General features: G+C 43.3%; 1 protein-coding gene across 2 annotated transcripts in view; it reads left to right on the forward strand.

Annotated features, from left to right (window-relative positions):
* PTPDC1 (protein tyrosine phosphatase domain containing 1) overlaps positions 1 to 14,473 on the forward strand; it is a 64,073-nt gene that overhangs the window by 2,444 nt on the left and 47,156 nt on the right. Inside the window, exon 1 of one of the 2 annotated variants that reach the window (XM_042964310.1) lies at positions 3,077 to 3,455. The exons of the other annotated variant lie outside the window; for it this stretch is intronic. The gene's annotated coding sequence lies outside the window, so the exon portion shown is untranslated. Of the gene's footprint in view, positions 1 to 3,076; positions 3,456 to 14,473 lie in introns of those variants that run through there. 2 annotated transcript variants of the gene reach the window in all.

Raw genomic sequence — 14,473 nt, forward strand, 5'->3', positions numbered from 1 at the left:
GTGTGTTAGAAAATAGGAAACTTCAAGAAAATAAACGAGCACAGTTGAAGATTTCACAGGTCTGAAATACTTTTCACAGTTGATCCAAGAGATGTAACTTAAATTTGTTCCGTAAAAATGTCAGTGCTTTGACAGTTCTTTGGCTTAACTTACAAGAAGTTATAATCGTATTTTTTCTTGGAAACCATTCCCTTTAATGGCAATTAGTATGGGCACCTAGTTTTGTAGAAAATTGTGTCCCCATAAATCTTTCTGCGTGATCTCGAAAATGTACTGATCCTCAAGCCCATGAGACTTTTAACACGAACAGTGAGTGTGGACTGACCATTAAACAGGTGTCTGAGAGAACAACTAACCCATGACCTTAGCCATCGTTTATAAGGTACATGTTTTTATTTTTCTAGTTGATCAAACAGCAATAGATCTGATGACAGCAAATTGAACAAATTGGATTTTTAAGGAAACTGACTTTTGCAAGTGACCAGTTACGATGATGAAAATCTGAAACTCCCTAACTACTTACACTTGCATGAAAAAAACTAACAGAAATATTAACAGGCATTCTGCTTATCATTTTCTCAGTTCGTTATTAGTCATGTTTCCTGGGCTGTCTAGTTAAGTATTTGGACATAACTTTTTTTTTTTTTTTTTTTTTTTAACGTTTATTTATTTTTGAGACAGAGAGAGACAGAGCATGAACAGGGGAGGGTCAGAGAGAGGGAGACACAGAATCTGAAACAGGCTCCAGGCTCTGAGCAGTCGGCACAGAGCCTGACATGGGGCTCGAACTCACGGACCGCGAGATCGTGACCCGAGCCAAAGTCGGACGCTCAACCGACTGAGCCACCCAGGCGCCCCTGGACATAACTTTTTTGCCATGGTTTAAAACCTAACAGTTGTCCTCTTGGTGGTAAACCTTATGATTTTAGTCCATGATCGTTTTTTTGTTTTGTTTTGTTTTTTATTTTAGAGAATGGACAGAGGGAGAAGGGCAGAGGGAGAGAGAGAGAACCTTAAGCAGGCTCCATGCTCAGCGCAGAGCCTGACATCCATGACCCTGGGATCATGAACAAGTTGAAACCAAGAGTTGGATGCTTAGCGCCTAGTCCTTAACCTCTTGATTGGCAGGTCCCCCCCCCCCCCCCCCCGCCCCCAGGCCATCAGCTAGCCTCCTTGTAGTTGCTATGAAAGAGCACTTCTGCCCTTTGTTCTTTCTCTGTGGGCACCAACACCTGTCAGTCTCTGGATCAGACCTTTGCGTCTGAGTGCTGTCCTGCTTATGAGCATAGGAGCCGGCCACTGTAGGTGGAGACCAGCTAGGAGAAAGCCCACTAATAGTTTCTTGAGGGAAATAAAAGTCTTTTTGGTCTGGGAGTCATTTCTTTTCACTATAGTTCAAGCAACACCATTTTTTTCTGCACGGTCGGTGTAGTAATTTGTGGCGTTCTACCCTTCAGAAGGAAAGATGTTTGGCCCTATATGTGAACTCAAGACTTTATTTCATCAAAAAAAATCCTTTTAAGTTAATTAATTTTGAGAGAATGAGAGTGAGCAAGCAGGGTAGGGGCAGAGAGAGAGAGAGAGAGAGAGAGAGAGAGAGAGAGAATGAATCCCAAGCAGGCTGTGCACGGTTAGTGCAGAGCCGGATGCAGGGCTCGAACTCACAAACCGTGAGATCATGACCTGAGCCGAAACAAAAAGTTGGACGCTTAACTGAGTGAGGCACCCAGGTGCCCCAATTCTAGTTCTTTTTAAGCAGGTGTTTTATTGCTAGAATAAGGACCAGAAGAATCCATTTATTGAATTGGTCTACAGGATAAATTTGGAAACCCAAACTGCCTGTCCAGGAACAAAATCAATTATCCGCTCCTTTCCTTCCCTAACCCTGGCCTCTCAGCCTTACTGCCCACCGGAGGGGTCTCTGTCGGAAGAGGTCTCTGAAGGAAGATTTATCCTATTGGTGACAGGTAGCACCTTCAGTTCTCTTCTTTTCAAACTTTGTCAGCCAATCCTTTAGAATGTTTATTTTTTACTTTATTTGCTAGAGGCAGAGCATGAAGAGTGGACTTGAGCGGATTAGGGTCAGTATGGAAAAGTAAAATCACATGCTGGAACTTTTCCTCAGAATTGTAGGGAAAGGGGAGATGGCTGACTGAAAATATGTTGAGTTGAGTAATAGATATTCAAGTTTAAAATTTTTGTGTCCCAAAGAAAATGGCCCAATTTAAAAATTCTGTCTAGCGTTTTGTATATTACCTCAAACTTGGTAGCAATTTTGTTGTGTCTATCACTGATGGGCAAATATATTTGACTATTAAATTGTGGCTGTTTTGAAATATACAGTAGTTTTGTCTTTATCCCCCAATGAGAAACTATGTATAAATTGACCCAGGCCACAGATTAAATTTATAGCAGACATTAGAAACAATGGCAGGAATATATTGTAACATGTAGCACGAAAGTAACTAAGGCTGTGTGTAATGTAATAGTAACCATTACAACTATAGGATCTTTTGAAAGTGGAATTGTATTCCTATAAAAGTAAAACATCACTGAGCATAAAAATTTAGAAAATACTGATAAGCCAAAACGAAAAACAGCCTTGCAACTCCAGCAGCGTTAGTATCGTATTAGCTGCGTTCGCCTTTGTTGATCTGCGGTGGATTTACTCGGGATGGTGGTAGACAAGGCCAGCTGTCCCGTGAGCGCTGGACGCTGCATCTCCTGCGAGGGCGCGTAGTGTGTGCTTTCTACTCTGGGTGTTCCGTGAATGGAGGCACTTATTCTAAGGTCAACACCTTTTGTCCACTCTTTTTTCCAGACTGTGACCTCTCCGGACGTCTTCGGACCTCTGGCTCCTCAGGAATCTTTAGGGAAGGGCCTGGTGAGCTAGCGTTTCAAGTCTGTGGTGGCCACCTGAGTAAGGACTCAAGAGTGGCCGAATATGTACTGCGAGTAATAACGGAAGCTGTGGGAGCGTGTCAGGGGAAGTCAGCCACCTGGTGTCTCTCAAGCGCTTTCTCTCCGCCTGTGTGGACGCACTGTGTGTACAGTTGTTGTGTTTGACTTTGTTTAGTGGGAAAGCCTTTCCATTTCCAGCCAGCTCTCTGCGTGTCCGTATGGCCCGGAAGTGCTGTCCTGCAGTTCTGTCCCTGCAGGCCAGGCCGTCCCCTGCCACGGTCCCTCCCGACCCGCGGGCCTCCTGTGCTCACCGCCGTCAGTGCTGTCGTGTCTTGAACACATCTCGGGCTTCTCGCTTCATGTCATAGGCCCACCTGAACACGCTCACCGTCACCGTGCCCTGTGAACACTGGCGTCACGCCGTGCCCTCCCCTGCTGGCCCCCGTGGCTGAGCTCCTGGTCTCCGCCCCGAGCTGACTCGTGTCCACACGCCCTCCATAAGCCTGTTTTGCAAAGGTCCTAGCACGCATCCAGCTTAGCCTGTGTTTAATTTTGTGAGTATAAAGCTGTACAGAATCAACTGTTTTCTTTCAGCAAAAGCTCCTTGGGAGCAGAGGTGATAAGCAGGGACTTTGGGGAGGCTTTCTCCTCTCGGTGGTCAGTTGTGTGTGTTTCCTGGTACCTGTGGGAAAGCATTCTCATCCGGATAATTTTCTTCTCTTCCCTCTGATGCAGCCATTCCATATCTCAAAACAGAGAAACAGAATGTTAATTATGTGTGGAATTTTAAAGTGTTCATGCCCTTAATGGTCTAAAGTTCTATAAAGTGATCGTGGAGTATTTCTGCTTTTCAGTTTGTGCTGTCCAAAGTCTTATTTTCTAATTGCCTATTACTTGGATCATTGGTGGCCTCCTTGAGTCAAAGTACAGGACTCCCCCATTCATGCAGACAGAAAGAAAACTGAACAGTTTTTCTGCATGTTAAGTTTTAGACTTTTAAGTTCTGTACTTCTAAAACGCTAATTTCTCTAGTTGATTATAACAATATAGAATGGAAGTAATATCCTTTTGTCACATAAGTGGTGAAATTTACTGGTTTCAGTAGAGTGAGTCCTGTTGCATTGGGCATTTGGGGAAGAGCTCGTAACATATATTAATCACTTACTTGGTGCCAGATGTTGACTCCAACTCAGCCTATGAGGGTGTCCTGAGCCGTCCCTCAGGCCACGCACCTCAGGAACTATTTGGTCTTTGTACTCCCCCATGTTCTCAGAGCTCTTGGCACCTCGTAGGGGCTCAGATATTTACTATATTGAATTGGACTGTTGTTCGTGTGACTCCCTAAGCATTCTGGCGTCTTCCCCTCTAAGGCATACTCTGGTTTGTCCCCCTGCCTTCCGACTTTGGGAAAAATATACCTGCACGGTGACACAATTTTGTATTATTGAGCATGTCAGAGGTTTCTGTTCCCAGGTAGATACAACTGAAAAGTGCAGTATTTATTTGTTGCTCAAATTGTTCCAACTTTACCATTGAGAGCTCTTTCCGGTGGTTTCTGTTTGTGTTTGGAGCACTTGCCTACTTTCCAGCACTACAGGATGCTTCAGATTCATCTAGTGTATTCCCTGTTCCAGCCCTAAAATCAGCCATTTCAACAAGGATCCCTGGATCCTGGTGTTAAAAGCCAGGATTTGCTCTGATGTGCTCATCGCTACTGGGGTGTCCTTGCTTTTAGGTCCCGTGAGTGAGCAGAGCTAGGAGATAAATATGTGGATATTTACTTACCTGTGTGTGCACACATCTCGGTAATATTTCCACTTTGAGTCATCGGTTTCTGTATTAAGCTAAATAGGAGTTCCGACTGATGCCTCAGACTCTAATTCAGAACCCCCCACCCAGTTCATTCTGGCCTTTTCCCCGGTGCTTACTTGTTACCTGTACCCTCCATCTTCGACAGCGAGAGACCCAGCTTCTGCCATTCACCATGTTTCTACTTAATTTCTCCATTCCAGGATATGTGCGCAGGAGTATCAAGATTGTTAACCAGCCCCTCCCTGAGAAGTCGCATTTCCAGCTACAGTGGAGTGTATGGTTCCTTTTGACTTTCAGTCTCCGGTCATTTCCAGAGTTACTCAGGTCCCTTTCTGCCATCCCCCCTCCTCCTCCCCGGTGAAATTATTCACACATTTGTAATACAATTAAATTCTTTTGTCTGCATTCCCTGCTGGGGTTCCCCACTCTACACCCTCCTAGTTGATTTTTTTTAGTTTGCATTTTAAAATACTGCATAAAGTTTATTCTTTGTGCTATAAAATGGTTCTGGGAGGGCTGACAAATGGATAACATATGTATCCATCACTGTAGTACTAGACAGAATAGTTTCATGGCCCTAAAAATTTGTGCTTTACTTGGTCGCCCCTCTGCCCTTTTCAGACGTCTTGCAAAAGACTGTTTTGTCTCTTTTCCAGAAAGTCATATAAATGGAATCTTACAGTGTAATCTTACATTGGATTCTTTTGCTTAGCGTGCTACATGTAAAATTTATCCACGTTGTTGCATAGAATAATGATCCTTTCCCTTTAATCACAGAACAGTGGTCTAGTAGGTTTTGTGACAGGTGGGTCATTTCCAGATATTGGCGATTACAAGTGAAGCCATCGTGAAGATTCACATATGTGTTTTTGAGTGGATGTGTTTTCAAATTAGTTGGGTAAATAGCTGAGAACAGTTTCCGGGTCTTACTCTAGGGCTGTGTTGAGCTGGCTGAGAGACCGCCACACTGCCTTCTGCATGGCTGTACCGTTGCCCTCTCTCCCACCAGTGGTGAAAGAGGCTTCCTCTTGCCCCCCATTTGTGCCAGCAGTTGACATTGCTAGGTTTTCTTGTGTTTCTGTGTTTTGCTGTTCTGACATAGAGTGGTATATCATTGTGGTTTTAAGTTGCACTTCCCTATACGAAGCATCTTCTCATACGCTTTATTTTCATCTGTCTTTGGTGAGGTGCCTGTTCACATCTTTTGCCCATTTTTTTTTCTTTCGGTAGAAACTAAAAAGTATAATATAAAGGTTTTATTTTTAACTTCAAAATAAAGCTCAAACAATACAGAAGTGTATAAAGGGAATAAATAGGACAAATGCTCCCTTTTTTGCTCCAAATGTAAATCTCTTAAAACTGGTATTAACAGATTGACACATATGGCGCCAGTTTTCCCTTATGTTTCTAATTCACAAATGCATTTTTCTATAATTTTGAAGTTTTTTTAACACACAAATGTAACTCAACCCAAACTATTACTCTGCAACTTGCTTTTATTTTTTAACTTACTGCCGTATTGCAGTCAAGTTCCAGCTCAGTGCATGTAAACATAACTTGGTGAGAATGTAACTGGCTTGTGTTCCGTGAGAAATGTATGCTAGAGTTTGCTCACCATTTCTTACTCAGAAGTATTCAAATTCATACCAGTTTCTTTTCTACAAGAAAAATTCTGCAGCAACCACAATTTACACACCCTGATGGCCTTTTCATTTTTTTCTTAAATAAAAATGCAACATGTGGGGCGCCTGGGTGGCTCAGTCAGTTAAGCACCTGACTTCAGCCCAGGTCATGATCCTGCACTTCGTGGGTTGGAGCTTGGCATCGGGCTCTGTGCTGACAGCTCGGGGCCTGGAGCCTGCTTCAGATTCTGGGTCTCCCTCTCTCTCTGCCCCTCCCCTGCTTACACTCTGTCTCTCTGTCTCCCCAAAATAAACATTTAAAAAAAATACAATATGTAAATATCTATAATATCTCCAATTAACCAACATATGAGCAGGAAAGAGTAGTTATCAGTCATCCTGGGAACCTGTCCTCCCACCCCTGCCCTCTCTCCTCCCTTTCTCATTTTGCCAGTTTTTAGGAGTGCTTAGGTGGCTCGGTCGGTTGAGTGTCCCACTCTTGATTTCAGCTCAGGTCGTGATCCCAGGGTTGTGGGACTGAGCCCCACATCAGGCTCTGCGCTCACAGCATGAAGCCTGCTTAGGGTTCTCTCTTTCCCTCTCTCAGCCCCTCTCCCCCGTGCTCGCACATGCTCTCTCTCATTTAAAAAAAAAGAAAAAGTTGTCCTCTTATTCAACCTTTAAAGTTGTTTGCATGTGTTTGATGCGTGTCCTTCATCAGACATGGGATTTGCAGGTACTTTCTCCCAGTCCGTCTTTTCATCCTCTGTGGCTTTTACAGAATTCAGGGTTTTCATTTTAATTAATTTCAACTTAAAAGTTTTTCTTTCATAGATTTGCTTTTGCTGGTATACTTAAAAACTCATCACCAAAACCAAGGTCATGCAGATTCCCCCCTGCACTTTCTTCTAGAAATTTTATAATGTCTGCATTTTACATGTAGGTCAGTGATCCATTTTGAGTTAATATCTGTGTGAGGTTCAGTTTGTTGCATATGTACTCCAGTATCTGGCATCACTTGTTGAAAAAGCTGTTCTTTCTTTATTGAATGGTCTTTGCACCTTTGTCAAAAACTGTTTCTGTGGGTTTGTTTCCAGGCTCTGTTATGTTCCATAACATGAGTTGGTTCTTTCACCGGTTTATAGTTAGTCTTGAAATCAGGTAGTGTGAATCCTCCAACTTTGCTCTTTTCCAGAATCAAATTGGCTATTCTAACACATTTACTTGTTCATATAAATATTAGAATAAACTTGAGTGTGTTTCCAAAAAGCTGGCTGGGATTTCAGTAGGAGTTGCATTAAACCATCGATCTGCTGACATCGTTACTACATTGGATCTTCCAAATACAAGAACATGAAATATCTCTCCCTTTATTTAGATTTCCCTTGATTTCTTTGATCAGTGATTTCTGGTTTTCTGTACCCAGATCCTGTACATATTTTGTTACATCCATACCTCAGGATTTCATGCGGGGAGGTGCTGTTATAAGTGTATTAGTTTTTATAATTCAAATTCCAAGTGTTCATTGCTGGTATGTAGGAAAGCAGGTGTCTTTTTTATCTTGATTATGTCCCTTTCACCTGTGCTAAATTCACTTATTATGTACAGGAGTTATTTGGTAGATTCTTTGGGGTTTCTGGATAGAGAGGTATGTTGTCTGTGAATAAAGATAGCTTTATTTCTTTTTATTTTATTTTTTTATTCTTTTTATTTTCTTCTTTCTTTTATTTTATTTTATTTATTTTATTCTTTTTATTTTATTTATTTTTCTTTTTATCCAATTTGTATACCTCTTCTTCTTGTGTGATTACACTAGCTAAAACTTTTAGTATGAAGGTGAATTAGAAGTGGTGAGAGGGACCATCCTCCTTCCTGATCTTGGGGAGAAACTTAACATCTCACTAGTGTGATGTTAGCTGTGATTTTTAAAAATAGTCTTATTAGATTAAGAGAGTTCCCTTCTAAGTTTTTTTGGGTTTTTATCATGAATGGATGTTGAACTTTGTTTCTCCTGCATATATTAATATAATCATATCTTTTTTCATTCATTCCATTAATATGACGAATTACATTGATTTACAGGTGTTGAGTCAGCCTTGCATTGTTGGAATGAACCCCATGTTACCATGTATTACCCTTTTTATATAGTCAGTTTGCTGGATTCATTTTGCTAATATTTATATCTAAATTCTTGAAAGATCTTGGTTTATAGTTTTCTTTTTTGTAATATATTTACTAGTTTTGGAATAGAAGGTAATGTTGGACTTACAAAATGAGTTGAAAGATGATCTCCCTTCTGATTTCTGGAAGAAACTGTAAAAGTGGTATTGTTTCTTCCTTAAATGTTTGGTAACATTCACCAGTAATACCATCTGAGCTTGGTGTTTTCATTTTGGGGGAAGATTTACCACTGATTTAATCTTTTTCAGGTGTAGGGCTATTCATATTATCTGTATTTCCTGGGGTGAGTTTTGGTTGGTTGCACCCTTCAAGAATTGGTCCATGTTATCTAGATTACCAAATTTAGGGGTGCCTGGGTGGCTCAGTCAGTTATGTGTCTGACTTCGGCTCGGGTCATGATCTCACAGTTTGTGAGTTTGAGCCCCACGTCGGGCTCTGTGCTGACAGCTTAGAGCCTGGAGCCTGCTTTGAGTTCTGTGTCTCCCTCTCTCTCCCCCTTCCCCCTCTCAAAAATAAATAAACAGTAAAAAAATGAATTACCAAGTTTATGGGCATAGAATTGTTTGTACTATTCGCTTAACTAACTTTTTGATGTCTGTAAGATTAGTAGTGATGACTCCTATTTTACTCCTGATTGGTAATTTGCGTCTTCTTTTTTTTTTTCTTAGCTCTTGGTTTGGTTTATTGTTTCCTTCCTCCTACTTGCTTTAGGTTTTGTTTTTCTTTATCTCATGTTTGAAGTTGGAAGCTTATGTTATTGATTTTAGACCTGTCGTCCTTTCTGTTGATCTTAAAAGTCAAACTGCTAGTTATTTTACTCTGTACAGGAGTAGAAGAATTGCAATCTAGGACGTTCAGGTTACTACAAACCATAGGTAAACTCAGAACAAAGCAGAAGAATGCACTTTTATGGATGGAAGGGGGATTTGCAAAGGCTGTTCTGCACAGAAGTCCAGTGGAGGTAAATGGGAGTTTCAGGGTGGTGCCCATCTCTCATTGGCTGGGCTGTGATCATCTCTCATTGGCTGGGTTATGACCTCTCTCTTTGGCTTGGCTGTGATCCTCTCTCATTGGCTGGGCTGTGACCCTCTCTCATTGGCTGGATATTACAGTGTCTCATTGGCTGGGCTGTGACACCTCTCATTGGCTGGCTGTGCCCTCTGTCATTGGCTGGGCTGTTGCCAGGTCAGGAGAAAATCTTCCTTCCTCCTGGAGGGGTGGTAAAGCGAACTTGGTCCTGACTGAATGCGAGGTAGGGCTCTTCCTGTTGCATCTGCAAAGGCTGCAAGGAGCGGGGGTGGGGGCATGAGAGTCCCCCCACCCTCACCCCGGCTGACCCCCGACTCCACTCTAAGTAAGGTTTCCTGTACTCATTTTCACATTCCCCCTTTTAATCAAGAGCTTTCCCCAAAAGCAGCACCTGTCCCGAGTCAGGTTTTCTGTATTTAGTGGTTTAGTCCCTCAGTGGCACGGAGGACCTTTGCTGGTTGTCATGTCCTTCATCGGAGGGAAAATGCATAGCAGTTGGAAACCACTTCAGGCCACATTTGAGTAACGAGGAAGGTTAGGAGGGAGAGACCCTCGGGTGGTTTCCAACTAAAGTTTCTGTCTTCTCAACGTTGTAAGTGTTGGAAATCACCTTGAAGCATGAGCTAGAATCACCTTATTGGGTACATCGTTTTTACAAAAGTTTGACAGGTAATAAAATGCAAAACCTAAAAGTAATTATACAAAACAAAAAAAGTAATATGACAATAACAAATTACAGTATAGTCTACAAGGTTTTCCCCTTGAGACTTCACGATGCCACGAGTGAGTGTGACAAGTCTGAGGACTGAGTGTGGCGTGTGCACAGCGCAAGTGTGGTAACATCACACGGCCGAACAGTGCACGCCTAACTAACAAAGCACCTGAATGGTGAAGTGGGTTTCCCGACCACCGCGATGTGTGAGAGGGGCCCCCAGGTAGGAGTAATCTTCTTTAACAGAATTTTAGCCACAGAAGAAGCATTGGCCTGTCTACAAGGGGAAGCTTCGGTCCGGTGGCAAAACATACAGACCACGACAAGAACATATTTCTTTCCCTGAGGTAGGGAAGCCGTATGAGATCCATTTGCCAAACCTCTAATGGTCCGTTGGACGGTTCAGAGTCTGGGAGAAGTGCTGTTTTCCCTGGATTATACCTTGGATGTGGGACGAGCGAAGTAGGCACTTTCTGTGGCCCTGTTATCTTTTCCGCACCAGTATTGGTCCACGAATGCCATCACCGTGTCAGGAGGCCAGTGGTTGAAAGCACGTACAGTGGTGAGCAGTGGGGATTTTGAAACTTCTGTGGGCAGATTGTTATTTGGTCCAAACCAGAGTTCTCTATTACTATCAAACCAACAATGACTAGATTTCTAATACTGTTTTTCCTTTTCTGGGACCAATTTTTGGGGTCTCTGGTCAATTTTTCCAAATTATCATTTGAGAGAACATCCCTTTGGACCAGGGCAGAGGTCTGGCTGTTGGCCTCCAAGAGACCAGCATTTGGGGCAGAAATGTCAGTGAGGTGGTTTCCTTTGGCCTCCAGGGACTCACGTCTGGAATGCCCAGGAACCTTGGTAATGGCCAGAGCAGCCCTAAAAATATGGCACGTAATATATTTAGATACTGGCATTTAAAATTTTATCTCCATTGGAGGTAAACCTCGCTGTTGCCATACTATTTCAGAGTCCTGAGTTACTTACTGGAAGGGGTACCAGCTCTTGGTATTATAAATGCCTGTGGTTTTACCCTTGGCCAGGGTATCCAGCTCGAGTCCGGGCATGTAACTCAGCCTCTTTGGCTGAAGTAGGCAGAGGTAAAGGTGCCCCCTTAGTGACTTCAAAAGGGGTTCCAGTAGCACTCCCAGCACGATATTTACCATTTTCATCCTTTAAATAAGAACCATCAGTGAACCATTAAAAGTCTGTATTTCATCTGCAGAGAAATTCCTGTAACTTGTCACAGGGCGTCAAAAGGTGATGTGTCAACATCGAGCAGTCGTGAGGGTCTTGTCAATGAGGGAGGAGAGAGGAATAGTGGGGTGAAGGCTGTTGCAAAAAGGAAGAGTCACATGAGGAGCAGTTAGCAGGAGGTTGGTAAGTGAGGCGACTGGCTGAAGAGTATTGAGTGTGGGGAGAGTTCAGGAGGGCTTCCACTGCATGGGGCACAAGGATGGTTAGAGGGGACCCCGTGACTATTTCCGCAGTGGCCTCAACCAAGAGGGCAGTGGCAGGAATGGCTGGGAGGCAAGGGGGCGGGGTGGGGGGGGACATCCCTGAGCCACAGGTTCAAGTTGTTGGCTATAATGCCCTACGGGACAGCGATGGTGCCCGTGATTTTGGGGTGAGCGCTCCAAGGGCATTCCCTTCCCTCTCACATACCAAGAGGGAAAAGGGGAATTGAAAGGACGTCCAAAGGCAGGGGTCGTATTAGGCTTTTCCCTAAAGTCCCAAAAGCTGTGTCATCCTGATCTTTCCAAATAACAGGGTCAGGTTGGTTGATTTTCAGGAAAGCGTGTGGAGGTTGAGCTGTAAGAGAGTTTGGAGTCCAGTTTTGACGCAGTCAGCTAGGCCAAGAAAACCTCGTAATTGGTGCTGGTTTTAGGTTTAGGGATGTTCAGGGTGCCCTGAAGTCGGCCTGGGTCCAAATCTAGCCCTGGTTCTGAGGTCAGGGGCCCTAAGTATCGAACCTGAGTTTGAGCAAACTGCAGTTTTCCTTTGGTGACTTTATGTCCGTTTAAGGCCAAAGCTTTGAACGGATGAACGTTGCCTTCCTGTGAAGAGATCTGAGAAGAGGGGCGGAAGGGCGAATCCTCTACGTATTGGAACGAAGTAGAGCCTGCAGAACACTTTCTGTCGTCTGAATCAGCTTTTAAGTTTGTGAAAAGTAAGGACTCTGAGGAACCCTGGGGCATGACTGTCCAGGTGGATTTTAAGTCTTCCCCAGTGAAAGCAAAAATATATTGGCTGTCCTTATCTACTGGAATACTAAAAATACACTGTATGGATCAATCACAGTGAAAATTTTGTTTTCAGTGGGATTGGGTGTCGGTATGGATGGGGGTTAGTGATAACAGTGTGATGTATAGTGTGGAGATCCTGGACAAACTTTCATCCTCAGCCATCGAGTTTTCTCGCAGGTAAAATAGAGTATTACAGAAACTAGTGCAGAATCACTGAGGCCCTGAGCCTTGAAACTTTGTATTATGGACTTGATGCCTTGAAGGGCTTCTTTATTTGGAGAGTATTGGTTAATTCTGGGGAGAGGGTTTGAAGGATCTGTTCGAATCTTGATGGGAGGTGCACTGTGGGTTCTGCTAATACCAGCTGAAGGTTTTGCCCATGAGGAGAGTGGTAGCTGATCTAACAGGGACAAATGATCAGTGTCTTTGGACTTAGCTCCAGTTAGCTCGGAGAAGGAGCAAATAGGAGACGTTGAAGGGTCATTTGACTTACCGATTTGGCTGCTTTGATTGCTGCTGTCAAATTCTAGGATTATGTCCCCCTTTGGGGAGGAAGGAGTCGCAGCATGAAATTTTTCTAAGACACCTCAGCCCAATAAGTGAATGGGCAGAGGAAGTAAGGAGAAAAGGGCGTGTGTCTCTCGGAGGGCCCAGACGGGGGGAGTGGGTTCAGGGACGGAACCTGCTGAGGTTTATTGGAGACCCCGCTCCGTGAGCTGTTCCAGTGCTCCGAGGGGAGGGCTGCTTGGTGGTGGCGAGTGGAGATTCCCTCCCAGTCTGGAGAGTGGTTCCTCCAGGTCGATGAAGAGGGGGGATTGGGAAACGCCAGGAGTTCCGTGGACCCCCCCCCCGCCCCTCCCTGGGAATGAGGAGGATATTGGAATAGGTTGGCTAGAGGGTCCTAGGTGCCTGGATCACTCCACTTGGCAACGGTCTTTCCGCAGCGTCCCGGCCCTTTGCAGTAAGAGCAGAAACCATGAGGTTTTGGTTTTGTTTCGGGGCCTCCATTCGCTGGAGCTGAAAACTGAGAATTTTGTGGTCTTCCTTTTAGCAAGCAGGTGTGCAATCCAGTAGTATTAAGTATATTCACATTGTTGTGCAAGATAAGTTGTATTTTCATTTTTATTAGTTTAAAATATTTAAAGATGTCTCTTGAGACTTCCTAACCCATGTGTAGTTTAGAAGTATTTGTTCAACTTCCCAATATTTCTAATTGTTGAGCCATCTTTCTATTACCGACTTCTGCTTTGGTTCTGATATGCCACGAAGCAGGACTTTGTGTCACTCCTATGCTTTCACGTTGTTAAGATGTGTTTTATGTGGCAGCAGTGGTCTGTCCGGTGCTGTTCTATGTGCGCTTCTGTTGGTGGGTGAATACGTACCAATTAGACCAAGCCGATTGGGAGTGCTGTTCAAGTCACCTGTATTCTTACTGACCTTCCGCCTGCCTGATCTATCAATTTTTTGGAGAAGAGTGTGGAAGCCTCCAACTATACATGGTGGATTTATCTATTTCTGCTTTCAGTTCTGTCAGTTTTTTCTCATGTTTGTGAAGTTTATGTTTTTAGTTCTTGCATTTGGGTGTATGATAATTTTGAGTTAATTTTTATATGAGGTATGAGATGTCATCTGAAGTTCACGTTTTTTGCACATGGATTTTCAGTGGTTCCAGCACACTTTGTTGAAAAGAGCATACTTTTTCTACTTAATTGCTTTAGCATCTTTGTCAAAAATGAGTTGTCCAGCGGGTGTGGCTGTGTTTTTGGGTGTTCTTTTTTGTCCCATTGTTCCATTTATCTGACTTTAAGCTACTACCTCACTTTTTATTTCTGTTGTTTGAGAGTAAGTAGTGTTAGACAACTTTTTCTTTTTTTTCAATGGTGTTTTAGCTACTGTGGATCCTTTGCATTTCTATATGTTTCATAATTGGCTTTCAGTTTCTACAAAGTCCCCATAGGATTTTGGTTGAA

This window comes from Panthera tigris, chromosome D4 (assembly GCF_018350195.1).
Source record: "Panthera tigris isolate Pti1 chromosome D4, P.tigris_Pti1_mat1.1, whole genome shotgun sequence".
In the NCBI taxonomy this organism is placed as follows: Eukaryota; Metazoa; Chordata; class Mammalia; order Carnivora; family Felidae; genus Panthera; species Panthera tigris.